This window comes from Pyrgilauda ruficollis, unplaced genomic scaffold (assembly GCF_017590135.1).
Source record: "Pyrgilauda ruficollis isolate IOZ18807 unplaced genomic scaffold, ASM1759013v1 scaffold35, whole genome shotgun sequence".
Taxonomy (NCBI): Eukaryota; Metazoa; Chordata; class Aves; order Passeriformes; family Passeridae; genus Pyrgilauda; species Pyrgilauda ruficollis.
The window spans coordinates 10,026,112-10,050,044 of NW_024524934.1; positions in this window are offsets into that span (position 1 = coordinate 10,026,112).

Genomic DNA, 23,933 nt, shown 5'->3' on the forward strand with positions numbered 1-23,933 from the left:
CCTTTTAAATTTGCCAGCTGTGCACCTTTTTATCTTGGGTTGTGGCATTCACATTCTCTGAAAAATCCCTTTGCCCAGGACCTTTCTCCTGGGAAGCTGAGAAACCTCAGAGGAAAAGGAAAACAATTCTTATCTCGTTTGCTTCTTCTGTGTTGTGCTCACATGTGGAATGTGTTTGGAAATTTTTTACCCACAGGTGATTGTCTCATTGGATTCTGATGTGAGTTATTTTCAGTCTTTGGCCAATCAGTGCCAAGATGTGTCGAGACCCTGGAAAGAGTCACGAGTTTTTGTGATTATCTTTTTAGCATTCTGTAAGTATCCTTTCTGTATTCTTTAATATAATTTAGTATAGTGGAGTTTAGTATTCTTTAATATAATATAGTGTCATAAAATAATAAATTAGCCTTCTGAGAATATGGACTCAGATTCACCATTCCTCCCTGCCATGGGGATCTCTGCAAATACAATATTGGATGAGGACTTTTTTTGTGTCATTGCACTTCAGACTTAATTCAGATTACATGACATGCCTGGGAATGCTTCCGCTCTGCATTTTGGTGAGGTGATGCAAGAACAGCTTCACCCATGTGTGTTGTTGGGAATATCTGCTGTCCAGTCAGCTGTTTCCCTCCACACATTTTCCTCACTTGTGCTGTGAGCCCACATCAGGTTCCTGACCCCTAGTGTGGTGAATAAGGATTCTGATCATGTTCAACTCTGCCATCAGTGCAGTGGTGGGCATAAAGTTCAGCTATGAAGTTAACCAACACACAGCCCTTCCCCTGGTGAAGGGTAGCAGGATAGCCATTTAAGCTCAGTTAAGTTTCAAGAGATAGTTTGGTGCATTTATTGCATTTCAAGTTGTAGAAAAATTCCCTCCTCTCAGACTCTTGTCAAAAGCACAGTGCCCTGGGGAAAATGAGCCATTGTAATTAAGACTGTAACATATCTCTTGAAAGCACACGGTAGAGCCAGGTAAATGAGCATCCTTGTGCTCTTTATACCAGCTTCTTAATTATGCTTAACATGACCAAATCAACTTGATCCAGCATCACTTTTGCAAGTGTAAATAGAGCTAAAGTTTCAAGGGTAAGATCCTGCTATGCCTCAAGTTACAAAATGTGTATGCATGTGACTGAAGCAGATTGAACTATATTTAATAAGCTGAGGGACATGTGTCCATGGGATTGGTGGGAAAGGAATTAAAGTATTAGTTTCTCATATTTTACGATTAATGTTCTCCTTCACATAAGATCCAGAAGTCTAGCTAAGATCATGAAAGACATGTTGGGTTAAATCTTTCTTTGCTATAAAGTATTTTCATTATATCTCAGCTACCTCTAACAAAATCCCTAATATCTGTGCATGCCTGGAGCCAAAATAGGTCAGCTCATGGGCTATTGCATTATATTTTATTATTTAGACTTTAAGTGATTAGTTTAGCACTTAAAAGCTTTAGAAAGAATTAGGTTACTGTTCTTCTCTTTATCCATAAGCAAACTGACACGCAGATGGACACAGAGAAGACTTACTCCATGTTTTCTCTCAAGGCTTTTCCCAAAAGTTAAGGGTGGTCATTTTTTCCCATCTGTTAATTTCAGCACATTGTGAAAAATAAACCTGTGATGAGGTTATCTTTCCTGATTTTGAAGAGAAGGCCACATTTTACCTGTCCGAGAAAAGACTAAAAACATCCACTAAGTAAAGGAGAGGGAAAAAATGCTCCTATTTTTGTCTAGATCTGGATTTAGGTAAGAGAAAGCAAATGGTAAATAACCTGATTCCAGCAAAGTCAGAAGGATTTTATTCATCAGGGAGGGTTTGTTTTGGTTTTTTTTTGGTGGTTTTTTTTTTTTTTTTGTATATACAAAGAAGACTTAAGTAATAAGTGGATATGCTTTAATTAATTACAAGTTCTGTTACTTTCTGAGATCTTTTATTCATGCTCTTAAAACACAGAAAATGTTGGAATTGCATTATATGGTATGCTATGTAGTTACTTTATTGTTATAGAGGCCTATTCTGTGAGATTATTTTCTAGGGCTTCCACTGACATTTACAGTTCTTTAATTTGTTGGATTTTCTTTCAGGGCATTATTTTAATTTATGCATCAAAATGGACAATGAGTCAGTTGTCTGACAGAAGTGTCCAGGATTTTATAGACACATCTCATTGGGTTAAGTTTGTAGATGAACTTTATGCCCACTGCTGCACTGATGGAGGAGTTGAAGATGATCAGAACCCTTACTCACCACACTAGTAGTCAGGAACGTGATGTGGGTTCACAGCACAAGTGAGGAAAATGTAGGGGTACAGAGCTTTTTCTTTTAGGAATTCTTAAAATATCTATAGTCTTTGAAAAGTAGCACATTGTTAGTTTAATTCTCTTTTCCTCTTTTCCTGTGTCTCATGTGTTATAGAAATAGGTTGTGGAAGCAGGTGGAAAAGCTGCTGAAGTTTTGAAAACCATTTGGACTGAAACTGGTATGTACAAGGCACTTTACAGAAAACAGCCACAAAATTAAATTCTTGGGAAGAACAAAGAGGTGTGCATCACACCAGCCCTTTTTAATAAAATAGGAAGCAAGAGCCTGTTTTGTCTTAGTCTCTGTTGGGAGTTTAGTCAGTGATTAATCCCATTTGAGGACTCCATCTTGGAAGAGATGTGCAGAAAAACAGTAATTTGGAAATTTCATTTGCATAAGACAACTAACCAAAAGTCATCTCAGAAGCAGGATTTAATACTTATCTTCATGATTTCATGATGTTACAGCACTTAATTTTAATAGTGGAAATGTTCAACATTTTAAAAAGATCATCTCAGACAATAGGAGAATGTTGCCTTTATTTTTTGTTTACTAAAGCATTGAGAGTATAGAGAGCATATAAAAGTGGGGGTTTCTATTCCTGTTATTTTGTTATATGTACATTAGGAAGACCAATATTTTCTTAAATTCTTACTGGTTATCAATATCAGAAAAATAATTTTTTCCTGGTCATGTATCTCAACATACTCCTTGCACCTTCCTCAGATGCAAACTGGATACTACTTAATAAATAATAAGGTCCTATTTAGTTATGCATCATGAGGGAATAAACAAGGAGTAAATGAGTTCTATCTTTACCAGCTGAAATATACATTTCTGTAATCCATTTCCTGTTTTCTATAAAAGACTGTCTCATCTGAGCACTTATTTCTTGACAAACATGTAAAATGACTGTTTTAAAATACTTCTTTTAATCATGAGGGAATGTGAAAATATTTTATTTTAATATCCTAGTCAGAAACACTTTTGGTGGATAAGTAAACCCAGATAATGCTAGTAACTTCTAGCTAGACTTGATCTATAGCTCTCATTGAGTCAAGTCTGAAGAAAAATGGTTCAATATCTTAAAAGTAATTAAGACCTTTATCTGAAAAACAGTTATATATGTGCTTAATTTAATGAATGTAAATAATCCAATTGACTCAAATGGGAATATTCATAAGCATTAAGTTAGGAACAATTTGCAGGATCAGGAAGTAAAATCATCCATTTTCTGCCAAATGTTGTATAAATTTTTTGTGGATTTCCCATGTGTTTTGGGGACATAGGATAGGTTTTCTGTATGTTAGGAACATCTTAAATCCAGGCTAATCAATTTGGTATCTGCCATTTTCTCTGATTATGGTGCACTGAAGCATGTGAAATAAGTGTTACAGCATCAAGATTCTCTCATTTGTGGACAATTCTAAATCCTTGATTTGATATGTGAAAATGTAAGCTTAGGCTGTGTCAAACCCTGACTGCATTCCAAGACAAGCTTTTGGACTCCGTCAAATCCATAGAAGTTTTGCTATTGACTGTATGGCCTAATTTTCTCTCCAGGTTTCCTGCTTCAATACGCTATCAGCTGTGTAGCTTTCCTTCCTTTTCATGTAGAAAGAATGGGAAAAGATATTCAGTCTGTAATCCTTAGTTCTTACACATATATCACATATGAATTCTGTGTTTCAAACTCTTAACGATATGTTCTTTTTTTTTTCTGAAAACAGCCTAAAATTTAATAGTTTGCATGTATTTATATAATAGAAAAAGATTAAAAAATACAAGCCTTCAATTCAATGATAGGAAAGATTCCTTACACCTTTTCTAAATTGCTATAAACTTGCAAATTGAATTAAATTGCTTTATTCGTTTCATGCATAATTGACAAGGTGACGATTAACTACATGGTACATTGTCCTTTGCCTCAGGTATACAACACTAAATTTGTGTGCTGAGAAAATAAAAGGAAGGAAATGGTGTTCCAGAATTCAAAAAATTAAAGCAAACAAAAAATTGATTACTTTGAACAGCTTCAGCTGTTTCATTTTTATCTGCTCCTACCTGTTAGCCTAGGCATTTGCATTTAGCACTAGTTGATATCTGCTAGTGCTACTAGTCTACTTGATATCTCTGTAGTGTTTTGTAAAGGAGTCTTCGTATTGGACAGTAAATACAAAACAAACCTATATAGGTATTAGAAATCAAATCATAGCAATATCTAAAACACCCAGGAAAATTACAAAGCTGAGTTTGAATGAAAGCTGTTTTCTTCCTTTTGTATATTTTAGGTCCTTAATTTGGATGACCATACCGGAAATCCACTTCAGCATCATATCTCTTTCTACACCTAAATTGCAAACTGTCTCGATTTCTATAAATGAGTGAATTGACACAAAATAGAATTTTGGAGAAAAATTGTTAAAAATGAAATTAAAGATATCCTCATTAGAGTCTGCATCAAAATTTGTACAAGTATGGCTGATAAAGAGGCAGATATACAACATGTATCACAGGTGATCAAAACATGAAAACAAAGAAATAGAAAAGCTATTTTTTTTTAATATATAAGACTAAGTTGTAATTAGATAATCAAAAATATTACATAAAATGTGTGATCCCAGGAGAATCTACAAGACCCTGATGTCTATCAGCATTGATCTGAATGTTGAGATGTGTCAAGGAGAGACAAGGTCATGAAGCCAATGCAATAAGGCAACATGCATAGTTATAGATTTGGAGCAGGCTTGACTGTTATGTTCTTGATATTTCTATTAAGAATGGCAAGCACATCACAGTCTACCCTATTGCTGTCAGAGTCATAACATTCTTTGCATTCCATCCTTATTTATAATACATTTATTTTTCTTGCGGGCAACAAAACCAGGAATGTTTTCTTTAGGATAGCAAAATAATGCACCTCAAAGATTACTTCTTTATTCAATGAAATTTTTTAATCTCTAAATTTTTGGGCTATGCAGATTTGATCTGATGTCAGTTTTATCTTCTCTTTTAGTTTACTTGATCAAACTGTGTTCCTTGCAGTAGAGTTGATAGAAAAACTGAGGTATACACATTTTATCCTAAGGAAAGCTAAAGAGATTATGATGTTTGACTATACAAATATACATCTGAAAGTAAAATAAAATAGTACTCCTCTTTCTTTAGAGGGTAAACAACATGTGTGTGAAAAGCAAATTGATTGTGTAGCTAATACAAACATTTTGCTTTCCCCAGAAATTCCCGGTCTGGAGATGTAATTGAGATTTGTAGGGTGAGGTTTTTTTCAAAACATTGTCCTTGTGTCCACATTTGTGACAATGGCTGTCTGTAGAGTACAGATTTAAGTAAAGGTCTTTCTGTGTTGTAGCTTCCTATTGGCAAAGGCAGGCACAAAGGAGAAGAAAGGCACTTCTGCTGTTGCCTTCAGCTTCTTCAGCAGAATGTGAACAGAGCCATGGGCTCTGCATGCCTTTGCTGTACATCTGCAGAGAATAAATTCTCTAAACTCTGTCTTTCAGCCCTTCCTGGATTAATACAGTGGCAACCATAATTTAATCAATGATATTTTATCTGGAAATAAATGAAGAATTTTTTGTTATCTTGGAAGAACAAATGAAGTTTGGTTTTTTTTTTTTTTTTTTTTGTTTTTTTTTTTTTAATGCAAATCTTTCCTACTTCAGTTGTACCATTACAATTTTCCAAGTCTGTAAATTACAATAATTCCCTGTCCTAGTATGTTGATGGAGACAGACAGCTATATAAAACGATATACCTATTTCAGATAATGCATACATACTTGCACTTAAAGGCATGTTCAAGGATACTTCAAGCAAAGCCTAGAACCTTTCTAAACACTGCAATGAATAGTGAGTTTCCCTTTTTCCTTTTTATATAAAAACTTGATTTCACAGTGATGAGAATAAAATAGAATAAATTCTTCATGTCCTTCACTAAGTAGAAAATTAATATACCTTAATTTGGATGAATAAAACTGGTTGTTCTCCAAGCCTTCAGATAGTAGAACATCAGTGAAAGTGCTTGTGTTTGTGGGAGGCCACTCAGAACTCTCTCCAATTTAAATGCCTAATGAACTGTGGAAGGAGATCTAATTTTTCTACTAGTATTTTGAAAACTAGTATTTTTCTTAAATACTTCTGTTGTGCTGTTGTTTTTCTAAAATAATAATACTGCAGTAAAATACACTGACTCAGCTGTAAATAGAAATTATATTTACTTTGGCTGTTTTGAAATGCTTCATTTTGACTTTTTTTAATGTTGAATTTAAATGTTAAAAATCTTCATGATAACTTTTGATTTCATTAACCTGAAAATTTTTCAAGTGTTGAGTTCCTGTCAGCATTTTAATAACAAATAGAATTTTGAAATATATTTTGCATTTTAAAAGGTAGACTACATATTTTAAAAAGCTCATATTATTCTAGTTCTTTTTGCAAATGGCACTAAAGTTAAATCACATAAAGAAGAAGAAAGGTCCAGTGAAAAATAAAATAATAATTCTGAAGGGAAGTTAGTCATTCCCACATTATTCCAAAACCTGCATCCTGGTATTTAAAATAAAATAAATTAAAAAACAAACAAACAAACCTTCATAATCTTAATCTAATACCATACTTAAAGACAGAGGATCCAAGTAATTTTTAGCTTGTCAATAATCATGCTTCTTTTTTGGGAATATTTTTTTATACCCATTATTTTCAGTTAATGACAACAAGATGAAATGACTGATCTCTTCTGACTCGATTATTTTTTGCTCTTTCCTTTCTTGAAGACATAAAGGTTTAATTTTCAGAATATAGAAAATAAACTTGTATTGTAGTCCTTCATTAGCTATTAGGAAGTGCTTTGTTTTTGTTTGCTTGATTTTGAAATTATCAGAAGAGTGATACACACTGATAACTTAAAAATGCATTTATGGATTATCCTCTTTTGTTATGTCTGCTCCTCCACATTTTCCTGATGTTTGTTTATTTTCAAATGAAACTGATATAGTATTTTCATCACCAACCATGTAAAAGATAAGATAGCATGTTCTGAAAAGCAGGGAACATAAAGACACTCTTGCCTGAAGTAGGAGAAAAAACAGTTAATTTCAATCCTGATGACAGTTTCTCGGTGAACAATAGTCTCCCAGAATTGACATGAAGAAGTAATGAATGAATGAAAGGAGAACTGAGTCACAGATGCACTTTGCAATCACTTTAGAACATCTACACTCTTCCAGCCAAAATACTATTAATACGTGTGTCAGCACAGTGAGTGAATCTCATAGTGTGAACGCATTGGAACAGTTCAGGAAAGAAAATGAAGAATATCCTCAGGGACAGACTTTTCTTTTTCTCTGAGAGACTCTTCATTATTCAGGCATTGTGATACTTTTCCTTTATTTGTGTAAAGATTAAATTGCACATGATTTCTAATGTTTCTGCTACTCCAACTGTCATAGGTCGATGACCTTCATGGAAGTGAGATAATAGATACATCGTCTGTTGTTCAGGCAAGTGCTGTTCTTCCACAGCCCAGTACTTTCCTATTGTTACAAGTCGAAAGCAATTAAATAAAAATACAAGAGAAAGTTTCTAGAGTATCCTTAGTATTTCATATATGTCCTTATGTGACTGTCATTTAACATTTATTTGTGATATTATCTAATGTTATAATGACCTAGAAGCATACACTGAGCCTCTTCTACATGACTAAGACAACAAATTAGTGAGGGATGTCTGTGTGTACTCAGAAATGCAGTTTCTGGGAAGGAGCCCTCTGTTGTTTGAAATCTGTAATCCAAAGACTTACAATTGATGTGTTTGTCCTCATGTGTGTTACTATGACTGCTAAAATCCCGTCCAAGTAAATTTTCTTCGTATTGCTTTGCGTCCTAATTGGCAAATGAAAAGATCCTTATCTCTGCATTGTCATTATATTGCATAAAAACTCTGCGCTGTACACACTATAAAAGAATTTTCATTTAGAATAGAGACTATTATTTCACTTAAGAAGGATAACCTTTACTTATTACTAATTTTCAGTTGATGTTTTCATCTCTTAGCAGTTTGATCAATGTTTATTTTTGGTTGGCATCTTTGAAGTGGACATCTTAGCATCTTTAAGTAGACAAATCAACATTGTAGGTGCATTTACATGAATGTGAATGATGACTGACATGACACTGGAGCTGTAGAGAATACTGTTGAAGGCTGCAGAGGGCAAGGGTCCTATACCAGAAAGTGCATTCTATAGTTTGTGTATCTCTACATTCACTTTTGTTTCTTCTTTCAAATACACATGTTAGTCATGGATAAAGTTGTGGATACACCAACAATCTGGATGCAGTTTTAAGGTTTTCCATAATGAACTTACTAGATAACATTCTGCAAGTAATTTATGGCTTTTGTTATAGATATCAAAGAAAGGTCAAGTTAAAGCAGGATTAAAAATAATGTTGGGAAGTGAATGTATTGATACCCTAGAACTGGCTTTCAAAAGGATGGATAAGGAAAATAATCACATTTTTTGACCCTAGAAAGAGCTTCCTACATGCACTTTACACAGTCATTTCACTAGTACTTCATAGCCAAACATCCTATCAACAAAGCCCTCATTTATTAGAATATTTTTAACTTAAGCATGTTACATAAGGACAAGGCACAACTGTTTTCCCTCTAATACTGGCTATATGTAAACCATACTTTGTGACAATCATCCATAATTTACATTAATGTTAAACAGAAGACATTGGTGTTACTAAACTGCTAAGGGTTAGTATTACCCTTTTTTGAAACCTACTTTAATTTCAATTAGTCTATAACTACAAAAAAGAAAAAAGCTCTTCAGATGCTGAAGACAATGAATTTCAGTTTGTATAACTGTAGGAAAGGTAAGTTGTTAAGCTATGAAGTACTCAGGAATTTTGTGTAGTTTATTCCCATTTTAGCAACCATATAATTTCTGCAGCAATTAGTGATTCTAAATTAGTGTTCTTCTCATTCCACATCCTGTTCATAGGGATACTAGATGCTGACAAAATGTGTCCTTTAGCAACAGATGGAATTACTTGAATATCATTCTCCTATATGTATACTTAAAGTATTTGCTCAGCATTTTAGTACTTGATCTGGTGTAATATTTTTACTAGATTTGGGCAACATTGCATCCCTCTAAGCCAGACTTATTTTAAAGCAAGTCTGGAGTTCACATAAACATTTTGTTGATAGTAGGTAACACACTCAGTACGCTTTTGATGCTGCAAAACAGAGCAGTGTTTTTGTTTCTCAAATGCTTAATATGGACTTGTACATTTGATCAGGTGTCAGAACTGTAATAATGGCAATGATTGTGATTGGTATTTATAAACAGAATTTATTAAATGTAGCTGAGAATATAGTGCTGCAAAGACAGGCATCTGAGGAATACCCCTTTTACTTGATTCAAATCCAGGAAACAGCAGTGATGCTAAATTTCTACAAGCTGTCCCTGGGACAAAATTCTTCAGTGTTGCAGGGAGTTATTTTGAATGTGGCCTTCAGGTGATTGCTACTTGTTAGGCTGCTCTTCCAAAGAGACTTTCAGCGACAAACATGTATTTTAGACAAAGGCAGATGTACATATTCAGTTTAACCAAACCATATTCACATCTGCAGCCTTTCCTGGAAAATTTCAATTTCTCACCTTGGAAGCTCAACAATCTCATTTTGGAAACATTTCTGCACCCTTACATCTCATAAGGGTCTGATACCAACCCTTTTCTACTGAAAACACAGCTTATGTAGAACATCTCTTTGGTAGGAATGCAATAAACTGGCTCAGCCAAACCTTGGTAATGGTATGTTACACTAACTTTCCCAGATTTTGATCACAGTAGATGAAGGAACTTGCAGTACTGTTGAGTTTAATTTTATTTGAATTCATCTTCTTTATACAAGAAGAAGCCAAAGAAACCTAGTTGTTCTGACAATCACTTCTGTTGGCCTGATTTTTCCCAGCTCAAATATATAGGCATATATAGCAGCTATTGTAATTTTTGTTAGTGAGACTTGCTTAATGTTGAATAACAGGATATTTTCCTTACCAACATAAACCAACATAATTTTCTGAGTTATACGCAGTCTGTGATGCCAGCAGCTTACTCATCATCTACCTATGGTCTTGACCTTGGCCACAAGCAAATTGCCCACCCAGCTGCTCTCCATCTGTCCTTCCTCACCAAAGACATGAGGAGAAAGCAAAATGGAGAAACTCCTGGGTCATGATTAAAACAGAGAGATCATTGACCAGTTGCTATCGGATCTGAAACAGACTCATCTGCAGGAACTAACCAATATTCAGAGATACTTAAATTTTTTTCCCAAATTTTTCCGTGTATATATACATATATTTAATGAGTACAAGGTAAATACTACCCTTAAAGATCTAAAAATCCATGCAATAGATGCCAACTGGGAGTAAAGACTGTATTTTTCTTAATATGTCTACCAAAATATCCTTCCTTATTAGACCTTCTATGTATATTTTTGCCTCTTATTATACATGCACAGAGTACAGGATTAAGTAATTTAATAGATGATAAATATATGAAAACACATATTGACACCCTTAAACAGGAGAAAAACTTATTCTGCTTCCTCCACCTGCATTTCTACTATTTCCTCCTAAACCAAAATCTCACTGATTAATCCTCCTTGGATTGCCCCTGAATGAAACATGGATTTTGCCTTCATAACAGCCTTGCTGATCATATAGCTCCTGTTCTTGTTAATATGGGAAGGTCAGTTTTCTCCTTAGTCTCTCTTACAGAGTTGCACCATTTCATAGTCACTCCGAGAGGATCCTGCATGAGCCCTCTCTTTGCCTGGTTTTAAAGAATCACAGAATGGGTCAGAACGAAAGGGACCACAGTAGGTTATGTGGTCCAGCCTTCCTGCTCAGGCAGGATATTCCTAGAGCACAGTAGACAGAATCGAATTCAGACAGGCCTGGAATATCTCCAGTGAGGGAGACTCCATAACCCCTCTAGGAAATCTGTTCCAGTGCCTGGTCACCCACAGAGTAAAGGAGTTCTTGCTCATGCTCTGGTGAAACTTCCTGTGCACCAGTTTCTGCCCATTGTTTCTTCTCAAATCGTTTGGCACCACCAAGAGAGGCCTGGATTCATCTGCTTGACAACCTCCCTTCACATATTTATGGACATTGATTAGTTCCTCTCTCAGTACTCTCTTCTCAAGGCTCTGTCAGCCTGTCCTTGTAAGAGAGATCCCCAATAGCCCCATTTCTTTCTTGTCCTGAGGAGCCCAGAATTGGACACAGCACTCCAGGTGTGGCCTCACCAGGGCTGAGCAGAGGGGCAGGATGACTTCCCTTGGCCTGCTGGCAATGCTCTTCCTAATGAACACCAGGATCCCCGTGGCCTTCTTGGCCACCAGGGCACTGCTGGCTCATGGACACCAGGACCCCCAGGTCTTACTCCATGGGTTAACTTTTTTTTTTTCAGCACATCAGCCCTCAGACTGGGAAAGACAGAAACCCTCTGGAAGGCAGGATGATCTCTTGCCTGGCCAGCTCTGCAATGTCATGTCATTGAGATCCAGCTGTGATTCCTGAAAGGGAACAGTGAGAACATGTACAGTACTGTAATTTCACTACAGGTTTCTGCAACCTATTTTCCTTTTTTATGCTTTGGATCATTCTGTAATTACCATTTTGCTTGCAAGTGTGATGATTTTTCCCCCCCTTCCTTAAATCTCAATATTATTTATTGCTAATTCATAACGGTTGCTTTTTTTTGAAGAACACAGCTTAACACCTGAACCTACCAGCCCTCCCTTCCCTTTTGTTTCATTTTTCTGCCATCTCTTTCTCCCTTCATTATGAAATCAGTGGTACAAGTGTGAATATATATTTCCTTTTCATGAATGATTCTTATATTTTAATTTCTTGGTGGTCTGGTCTTATCTTTCAACTATTCACCAAACTTCTTTTCTCAGTGCAGCATTCTCCTCTTTCTTGATTGTTAAGTAAAAACAAAATACAAGGTTAGTATTTGTTAGATTTATAAAATCATATTCCTAACCTCACCTGCTTCTTGCTCTTTTCTTAATTACCTGTTTTTAATGATGGAACTTAACCTTCCATAAGCAAATTACACTCTGCTACTAACTTTACTAACTTTTTCTTAAACTCTTGCAAACCATTAAAACATGGCTTTCACTTAGCAGAAGGCAGAATATTCCCTTTACAAGAGCCACACCTGTTTATCTGCATTATGGAAGACCTAATTTATTTTTCTTGATCATTCTGCTATCTCTGACAGAATAATTCTTTCTCCTGTGCACATCTTTACTTTTATCTCTTGTTGCTTTAATGTCAGGGCTTTGACAGTTCTCTCTTCTTTACACTAAAAATTGCCTCTAGACAATTCTGTTTTCCAGCTTCCTCACCTACCTACTATGATGGTGCTGTTAATCGTGAAATAATTTTCTGATTTTTCTTTTTTTTTTTTTCTCTAAATATAAAATGCAATTGTTTGTTTCAGGAAATGATATGGTAACAGAAAGGATTCACAATTCTGTATGGCAATGTGATTGCTGGCTACTTAGGGTCTGTAATTTGAAAACATGCACTACAATTTTTTATTTATCAATGATTTTTTCCTTTATCTCCCTTAACGATGTATTAGAGAATAACTTTTGTATATGCATCTGTTTTAGAAATGATACCACATCATTTAGAAATGATGAGCTGTTATCGTACTTATTAAGCCAAAGATAAATCTAATTTTTTATTATTTTGTTTGTTCATATAGATCAATATTACTTGAAAAGTCTATTAAGATATGGATTTATCTCCCATTTGTCACAAAACAAATAATCTAAGGATGCTGATGGGGTTAAACCACAGAGGTGTCTGCTCCAGTATATCTAGTTTGACTTAACTTTTTTTAGCTGACCCTTCTTTAAATGTCTTTTTCTGGCATAAACTTTGCATTGTTTTACACCATGTTGAGATATAATAGTTCAAAATGTCAGCCATCATACTATAACCTCATCATACTATAACCTCAAAGTGCCAAGATGCTTTGAGATTCTCAAATTTCATGCAAAATCCTTCTGTGTGAAGAAGGTTTAGCCAAAAGCAAAGTTTTACTCTCATTTTAAATGTTGCTACAGTAGTTGATGCTTCAAGCATTTGTATTCATAAAGACCTATTTATATTAATCCTTTAAATGTATAAGAATAGTTCAATTTTGTTTTGAGTGTCTGTTGCTAATATCAGATTCAAAACCCACTTTATGCATCTGTGTCACTTCTACAGAGATTGCTTCATTATCATTACAATACTAGCTGTCGACAGTACACTGTATGAGACCATCTTTATGTTGGCAAATTACTCCAGTCTTTTCACATAACTGGATGACAAATCCCAAATTATGGTTGGTTGATTTTATAATTTGTCCTTCTTTAGGTATGTTATTTCCTACATGCACTGTGGGAAAGAATCCTGCATTGGTAGGGATTGCTTAATGTAGGTCTTTAACTCCTGCATGCATGTTGAGGTGCCAGAGAAATGGGAGGAGGTTGCTGATAGACAGAGGAAGTCCAGTCCTGGGACCAAAGCTATGTATGACTTAGAATTAATTTATTAGTGCAGTAGTAGTTTTCTGTATTTTCTTCATATGTTGCATTCTATTTTTTTTAAAAATGTGTGAGACTTCAGGAGGGGATGTTTCTGAGTAGTTATAGAGGGTTTATTTTATAGCTTGTGGCCATCTGCAAAGCCCATGCAGTCAATAAGGGGCAATGGGAATTCTATAACTGTCATTAACTGGAGTGTTTATTAATTCTCAATTAGATTGCTAATCAGTCTTACCTGTGCAAACTCACTGGAAGGAATAGGGTGATCCAGATGTCATCCGAGGTATATGACTAATGTGAGATCACAGACATTTCTTTGGGCGAGTAATTTGGCAAGCACAGGCAATCCTGTACAAGATTTAACCCATATTAACTTTAAGACCCAAGTGTTATTTGACAGTTAAGGCTACAGATATTGCTGTAGTCATTTGGGTACAATTATCTTGGTATTTTAGAGTCGTTATTCCATATGGGAACTACATTTTCCCTAAAGATACAAGATGCTTTGTGCTTATAAGAACAAGCTGATGCACTCTCCAAGATCAGATAGGAAAATACTATTTTCCTTTGCACGTCTAAAAGAACAGAAGGGAAAACAAGTAGCTATCAATAGACCATCAAAGTCTGAGTAAATGAAAGTTGTTAGAGAATCAGGGCAACACACTCGATCTCACAAAGGCCACTGCACACTTTTTTACTGTGGAGAGATCTGTTTTTATTGCATAACATTACTTTGGTTACTGTTGAATGTTGATGGGTGGCAGCTGTTCCATTTTTACTGCTATCAGTGGAGAAAGATTTTTTGTACAATTTAAACACACACACACATATTAGTATTTGAAACAATTAGAGGAAAATGGTGACTTAAATTGTATTTCACACTAAGGGACAATAATTTTGATTGGTAGGGAAAAAAAATCCTTTTAACACTGGTAAAAAAAAACCTCCCAAACCAAAACCAAAACCTAAAAGGAAACAGATAACAATTCTAAGAAAGAATTTTTTTTTTTTATTAAATAATTAATGCAAACATTGTGGTCTAATTTTAAGTTTTACTTACCTTCATGTTTTACCAGATTTATGCCTCTATTTCATTGACATTGAAAGCATTTAAAGTCTACTCTAGAGTTTTGAAATTCAAGTCACAGGCAAGGTTTTCAGCTGGCAAGTATCACTTGTCACACTTAAATACTGGAGTTAAGGCAAATTGTACCACTGTCTTCTGTTTTGGCTGGGAACAAACCAAAAATATCCCAAACTACAGAAGTAACCAGGAAATGTTTTCTGGAAATTATACCTCTTTCCTAAAGGAACTCCACAAAATGCTGTGAAACTTGAAAATTCGGTTTTCCTTTTCCCCTGATCAAATATTAGAGATATAACATCAGAATGTGTTTGGGGTTTTTTTAGTTTGTTGGGTTTTTTTTATTTGGGTTTTAAATTTTTTTAAAATTAACATAATCTTGGATGGCAAAAAATAAAGAAAGAGCTCTTCATCAGTATTCTTGTAAGTCAAATAAGGCATTTAAAGGATGAACTCAAAATGTAAATTGTGCCTGCCAATCCTAGCCAGGTTCTGTGTTTCTCATGTACATAATAATACTGTGAAGTTGACAATGGGATCAGTAGAGGAGGAGGGGTATAAATGATGTGGCAGACAATAATACAAGAAGCAGTGTTGATGTTATACATTATTAAGTATTCCAGCACTGTGCCAGTTCATGTTATTTGCACTCTCTCTCTTTTTCTTTGTTTATTTATTTGTTCCATATCTTCAGTTTTCTTCTCTGCCTTTTTCCTCAAACTTTCTTCCTCAAAACCATGTTATCCTTTTTTTTTTCTTTTTAAATTCTGGAACTAGAAAGAATGTAGCTGTAGTAAATCTTTAGTTTCACCAAATTCTTTGCTTATTAAATAACTGCTCCCCTCTTTTATACAGCTTCAATTGATATACAAAATTTGAACTTCTGTAGCTTGACTAATAAATAAACTGATTTGTTTAGCCCCATCTGTGTGGAAACACAAATTCACACATACAAAATAAGATAGCTTGGCGTCTTAGCTGAATGCTACAGTGTCATTCACAATCCACTTAATCCGGATTTTCATTTGCCCCTGGATGGTAGCTTCCTTTAATACTTAGGCTCTCAGTGTTTTACTTTCAGACTTCTAGTAGTCTTGTTTTCCTGTGTGTAGAGTGTGTAGCTATTCCTGGCTAAATTAGTCATATCTCAGACTAGTTCCATGAGCTTACTTCATTAGGGTCTACAACATGATCCAAAGTCACCCACTGAAAAGAAGAGATGGAATTTTTGCGGGAATATACACACACATCTGGTCACTCACTCCTGGGTGAATTACAATAAAAATGCACCTCTCTGTTGCTCTGATGAAAGAGGTGATGTGCTGTAAGAGATATGTTTTTGTAATAGGTAATATGAATCTGGAGGTTTTGCTTGCTCGTGTTTGTTGCTATTCTCTTGTCTATAAGCATGTTTATCGAGGTTTGCCAAAAGCCCAGAAGCCCATAGGTCAGAGAACAGCATTTTGATGGATTATGGGATTGTAACTGTCCCTGCCAGCTGACAGCTTTTATTGGCTGGGAGGATGAGCCTGTAAACCTTTATATAATTATTGTATTAAAGCCACTGTGCCTCTGTGTTGCTGGCGCTTGTTCAGGGATCAATGTGAAGATAATTTCAAAAATGAATAGTAAGTATTGATCGTCCCTTGGTGGAGCCTTATCAGTGGCTGAAGCAGACTACTGTAGATTATAACTTCAATGTCATTTATGATGATATGATACGTATTGCAGAGGAGCAATTTAAACAAAGGGCTGATTTAATTCACAATGGATTTTTGTAGTGTGATGGGTAATAAATCACAATCTATGTAATTTTTAGAAATGAACACATGTTGGCAGTAGTTCAGGGCAGTTCCTGGGAGATCTGAAAATGACCAGGGAGGGCAAATATCAGCAGCGAACCCCTTCTGAATGATTGGCCCTTACTTGGTTCTGACATTCAGATGACCTTGGGGCCTCTGCTGGCAGCTGCTGGTTAATTTTCTTCACTGAGGACACAGTTTAACTTTCTATCTGTCTGCCAATTACCTGACATTTTCAACTTATCACCTTCTATTTTTTAAATTATTGGAGGCACATCCACATTTTGACACTTTTTTAGGCAAGTATTCGTTTTTTGCCTGCTGCTGAGATGTCTCTCTGCCAAGCATCTGTAATATCCCTTTTACTCAAGAAATTAACAGCTTGTCCAACTGTGAGGTGAAAAAGCACATGCCTTATATGCAAGATTACAAAGCTTCTTTCGAGTTTAGCAAGAAGCTGTATCTGTATATAAAAAGCAAACGATACCTGAAAAATCCCACAATACAAAGACATAAAAACATATTTCACAACTGAGAAAAGGTACTTTAAACATATGATATATTTTAATTATTTTTCTTGCCAGAATGTTTGGGTTTTTTTTTTTTTTTTTTTTTTTGTGGTTTTTTGTTTTTTTTTTTTTTTTGTGGTTTTTTGTTGGTTTTTTTTTTTTTTTGATCATCAGAAAATATCCCTTCTGAAATAACATGAAGAGGTTGCCTTCAGCTGTGGAATAAAGGGCCATTAACTCTCAGGTTGTACTGACTCTTACAGACTATAGATGTTTTTAAAGTGTTTTATGCATACTCTCATAGTCTTGCAAATTACTCTGATCAGGATGTGTCCCTGATAATGAAAACCTAAAGCAAGATAGGTTAGTTTGTCCTTTCTGGCTTTTGTGACTTTTGTTTCATTTCAGAATGGAATACTATTTATATATAGTGAATTAACTGTTATCTGGTTTATTTTTTTAAGTCTATAATATAACTTCTGCTGAAATCCTGAAACAAGAACATTTATAAGTCTAAGAGAACATAAACAATAAGCTTATGTGAGTCAGTCATAACATATCAAAATACTCAGGGCTCATAAAAGATAATTATCAAAGGTAACTACTTAAAAAACATGAAAAATGGAAGAATACTGCAAGTTAATTATGCACATCAAACACTGGGAGTTTGAACATTCTGGGAAAAGTAAGGGACTAAAATGCCATCATTGTGATATGAAGCCTTCTTTGAAAAAGCATTACAGCACGTATATTATGCATGTAATTAAGTCTCATTAATGTAAGTCAGCCATGAGATTCTGCTTAAGTACTTTCCTGGAATAACACATTAAATCCAAGCCATAGTGATGCTGTTTAGAATCAGATCTGGTCTGCACTAGGCTGTTTTGCAGAATTACTATAAATATAGGTGAGCAAGTGGTGTGTGGGTGTTTTTTGGCACACCCAACTTTGCGTCTATCAATGCTGGAAATGTTTCCTGGGCTTGCCTTTGGCACATGAAACTTCAGTCTCAGCATCATAAGAGAGATGCTAGCCTGCCTTGAGCCAGACAAAGTATTATGTTTCATTAGCAGAGCAATTAAGGTGAGGTTATGGACAACCCATGGTAGGGAAGTTAACATTTCCTTTAGAAAATGGTAGCACTTTTTTTTCTATTTCTTCCTTCACAAAGGCACCCCCTCTGTTCTCTGAAGGCTATTTACTGCCTGCAGCAGGAAAGAGTCCATGTTCAGAGCCCTTTATTGAATTAACCTTCTCTGAATGATTCTTCTTTATAGAAAAGTAAATAGTTACGCATCTTCTTTAATTGAATTTTTAAGATCATCATTCAGATAAGAAAAATCATAGTAACTTAAAAATCTGTGTGGAAACAAACAGCTAATACAAGTAGAGATATCATATGAGGGCTCATATGTGATGTGATTTGGACAAGGGCAGTTTGGTCCATACACACATTGCAAAGCAGGATGAGGGGAGGAAACTTGTAGCAATCTTTAAAGTTGTCCCTACAGTTATCAATGCAACGAGAAGTGAATCTGTGTGTTGGAAGAAGCAACTGTCAGTGAAGACCCAAATTTCATTCCTATTTTAATGATAATTTTGGATTAGTTTTAATCTTATCATGTGGACTGAATTCACATCAGCAGTTGGAGAACACTAAATATAGTTCACTTGAGTTCCATCAGAAAAGAACCCAGTCACACATTTTTAACTACCCCACTATGCAAACCAAGCACAATAACAAAGGCAGTCAAGAGATTAACTTCAAAAGTGCCCTGCCAAATGAAAACATTAGCACAGACCTACCCAATGTCTTCCTAATGTGTAGCCACCCCTCATTACATTCCAAGAGTCTCATGGGATATGCTTATAACAGAATGCAGAACTGAGTATTTAGGATATACAAATATGAACATAAAATATATATAACATATCTATAAAAACCATAATATTACATGACAACATCAAATGCATTACAGTCTAGATATTATTAAATCTGGTTGTTATAATACTATTTTCCAGAAGTAATGATGTGATTTAAATTTAAGCAGAAACAATTGATTAGAATTGCTAGACTGATTATCAATTTTATTCAGAGGAATTTTTAAAAAACAAGTTGACTTTTGTTTTTCAAATTATTCTTCTCATAAATAATAAAGAACTCAATTTTTTATTTTTTAATTTAAGATCTCACAATTTTAAGATCTTCTCTTTTTAATTTTAAAGAGGCCTATTCAGGATATCTGACAATTAATAGGAAATTATTTACTTGCTAAATCTTTCATTTTCTTTATGCTTGGAAATTATTTGGTAGGTAATTTCTGGAAATGTGTAGATTAATGAAGGTTTTTGATAATTCAGTCTTTATTCCAGGCTAAAAATATTTGCACTAGAGATCTGGGCTGAATAGTGCCTTCCTTGTCCTAGTCAGAGTGAATGTACATTGCAATTATTATGCACCACTGTCTCTCACAAACTGGGGAAACCAGTCTGGACGTGGAATTCTTGAAATGGTTTCACAAGCGACATTTAAGAGGAAATATTAATCTTCTTTGTTCATTAAGTTAATTTATCTACAAAAATGTTATTTTGAACATACAAAATGGTTGACATTGTTGCCTCAGTAACCACTGAGGTTCCGTCTGTCCTGTTCCTCTCTGGATTATCCTAAGAAACAAAAGCATATCAGCCAGATAAATTGTTTTTACTTCTGTTTTATTGCCAGAGCAATGATAAAAAGCAGAGAGACAAATGAGAAACATGAACCTAGGTTTCTTCACCCAGCCTGCCTTTCACATACCCACAGCATCTTCTTCCCATTTTCCTTTGCTATTTCTTTTCTCTATAGAATTTCTTTTCCCCTGAAAAGTTCCCCATGCCCATTTTCATTTCACCCAGCCAGTGTCTCAAAAGATGAAATTTTCTTAAAAAATTAATGGGTAAAATGATCAACCATTTGAAAATCTTTGGTATGCATGAATTTAGATAAGGCTGTATTTTAATGATTCTATCCCTCTAAAGAAAAAGTGACTGCTGTATACTTTGGAAAGATGTGTTTTTAAGGTATTTTAACATAAACTTCTCAATTTACTTGTAAAATCCTGGACAATATTTTCTGAAATTCAAATGTACATATTTTCAGATATTAATTTCTTATATAAAAATTAGTTTGCATATCAGCTTTGAGTGCAACACCCAAGGTAGTTCTAACTATGTAGTGGAGAGTGCTGCTTCTCAAAGAATATTTTTTAAACAATTATGCTAAATGCCCGTTGACCTTTAACTACAGCATTGTGACTTCACCACGCAAGTTATTACATAAGTTAATGAGGCCTTAAATTGGGAGATTTTAGAAGATTCCATTGGTTTTGGTAATACAGTAGGAAGCTGTTAAACATATAATTCTCCTTTACAGTGAATGATTTTTTTTAATTGGTCTTTTAAACAACCAACAAAGTTCATTCCACTAGTTTGAAAATACTGTCCTTTATTAACTAGCATTGACTTTTTATGTTGCAAGGATCAATTTTGTGAAATACTATCTTTAATACTTTTTTTGTAAAATTTGATCAGGAAGAATATTTTAAAAATATGGTATTTAGATAAATAGCTTGTGTTTTTGTTTGTTTGTTTGGTTTTTTTTGTTTGTTTTGGTTTGGTTTTGGGGTTTTGTTTGTTTGTTTTTATTTTGTTTTTTTGTTTTCTAATGGAGAAAATGGGAACATGGAAGATGTATTTAGAGATTCCAGGAAAAGGATAAGCTGGAAAGACAACATACTTCTGTTTTATCTTCCTGCAGTCTTTATAGACTTAGGCAAACCCATTAATGGTTTCCATTTTGATTTATGCTTTTTTTTTGTACTTGCTTTGTAAGGTAGGGAGTGGTTAGTTATTCCAGTTAGTCTTGTTATCCAGCTAGATCTTGCTTGATCAAAGATAGAGCTGCATGGGCATTGAACAAACCAAACTGATGGGTGTGCAGGTATGTCTGTAGTAAATGAGCAGAAACAGCTTTAGGCAACCTTTTTTTTTTTTAAAGGGGTAGGTGACAAGAAATTAGTATACTCATAGAGATCATATGAATGTACCATATAATTTTCATAGTGTTTTTCTGTCAGCAGCAACTTTTTGCTCACTATGGTCCTTCAAATTAACTGAATTAACTTCTAGATAGTGCCTCTAGCAAAACAATGCTCTCATCAAATTGAAGACATGAATAGAGCAACTCTGTAATGCTCCCTTCAGTCTTCTTTCTTTTGCTCCTGTCTTTTTTTGAGAAATGAAACCTTTGCATCATTATCCAGGAAAATGAGCTGTGCATTCCAAAAGAACAGTGGTGAAAGCTTGGAAGTGCAAAGGGATTTTGCAACAATTTAAAATCTTGAGCAAAGACTTTAACAGGATTCTTAGAAAAATATATTCTGCTGCCAAAGCATGAATAAACTAATTGTAGCTTAAGTAGTGAGCTTTATAAAGAATTAGCCCTCTTTGTATAAATGGAGCTGTGATTTATTAATAATCTCAGTCATTATTTGCTGTGGAATATGTTTAGTACTGCACTCATAAGTCACCATCTCCATTGATATCAACAGTGAAATTACAATGTAATCACTGTAGGATGTGGAGCTTATGTGACTAAGACAAGTGTACTTAAAATAATCAGTCAGGGCTCTGCTCCTGAAGCAATATAAGGTGCCCTTCTCTAGGCAACATATTTCTCACTTTCACAACCCTTGCAGTGGAAGAGGAACTAAAGATAACTTTGGTGGTGGCACTCCTAAAACAATTAATTAAGTAGGATTTGGTGTCGTATTTATTTGTCTCACTGCCTACAGAAGGTAGTGCACAGGTATTTCAGAAGGTACCAACTAGTTTGCTGTATCACATCATCAAACATCCCATCATTGAATGTATAATGATTATCTTCTATGCTTTTATTTTGGGACAGGTTTTACTACATAAATTCAAGGACAATAGAATTTTCCTAGGAAAGGGTTTGTCTATTTTTAGAGGGAATTGACTTAATTAAGAATTACACTTAAGTGCACTCTGGAAATCTGTCCAGCACAGAAGTTCTGGACTTTCACATCAGCCAAAAAGCAGTACCTGTTGCTTTCTTATGCCACACAAACTGCATCCCTGCTCAGATCTAGGAGTGAACAGCCTTTGCTTAGCAGAGATGTGGCACCTCACTGCACTGCTGCACAAAATACCTTCTCCAGTCTGCTGGTGGCAGCACCAAAAAGCATGGAGTAGCTGACAACAAAATTACAGAATGGCTTGAAAGGGACCTTAAAGACCACCTAACCATAACCCACTGCCATGGGTAGGGACACCTTCCACCAGACCACACTGCTCAGGGCCCCAGCCAACTTGGCCTTGAACACTTCCAAATATATGTCTAATAGGAGCTTCTGGGCAGTGTCTAAGTGACTGTACCTCTGTGGGCTCTTCGCTGCAGCTCTTTTACCACAAGGATGTGTCTTGTCTAATCTGGTGTAATCATAGGTTTTCCTCCACAACAAACAATTGTCCATTGCTACTCTTTCTTTCTTCCCCAGAAGGGTTTTGGCTAATTTGGTTGGCAAGTTCCACTGAGGCAAAAAATTCATCTGCATGAGGAAAGTGGATGGACAAAGTGTCACTCCATCCATGAAGAAACTCGTACTGTTTCCATTCTACACTGAATGGAGGTACAGATCAAAGCAGAGAGGGATGGGTAGCTGTGTGGCTGTTCAGTGAGCTTTGCTCAGAGTGCTCGTGACTATTGTTATACAACAATGAGCACAAACAGAGTAAATCTTGAGAGCAGCAACTGCTTTTCTCTATTTCTTCAGTAAAGTTTATCTCCCAAGTGCAGCACCCAAACAGTGACAGAAAAGGAGAAAGGATCTGAAACAGCTTGCATTTGTGAGAAAAAGAGGTTATGTTATTTTCTGACAGGAGGTTAATGGAGAAATCTGTTCTCAACATGGTACCAAGTGTTTGGTAACAAACAATGATATGTGCATGTATATGCAAATATTATATAACCACTGGTGACAAAAACCATCATACAGAAAACCTGAGCAATTTTTAAAGCGTTGTTGACAGAACATAAAGTACCTTGTTTTGAAAGATACTAAATTTGTTAGTTGGAAACATGGATATGGAAGGTGGAAAAAAGGTTTGCTGTCTGTGTTCCCTGGTAGCAAAGATCAGGAAGGGGAAAATGCATTATGAAGAAAGAAAGAAATAGCTTAAAAAAGAAAATATAGTAAATATGGCCTTGAAAAAAGTATTCAGTTAATAGTATAAAAAACCCAAACACATATAAAGAGGATGGAAATTATGATAATGAAAGAAAAACGTGGTGTAAAGGAATGAAAATAAAGTCAAAAACTTCTCCCTGATACTTACTTGACAGACTTAGAAGAATTTCTAAAAGAAACAAGGCAATATAAGCAATGAGAAAATAAGATTCAGAATTCTGAATTGTGTCATATTTGCAGACTTACGTTATAAATGTAAATTTAAGCTGTGCTGAGCTTACAAATATAGTTTCTCTCCAGGACTCAGAGAATTTAGGAAAGGCTCTTGT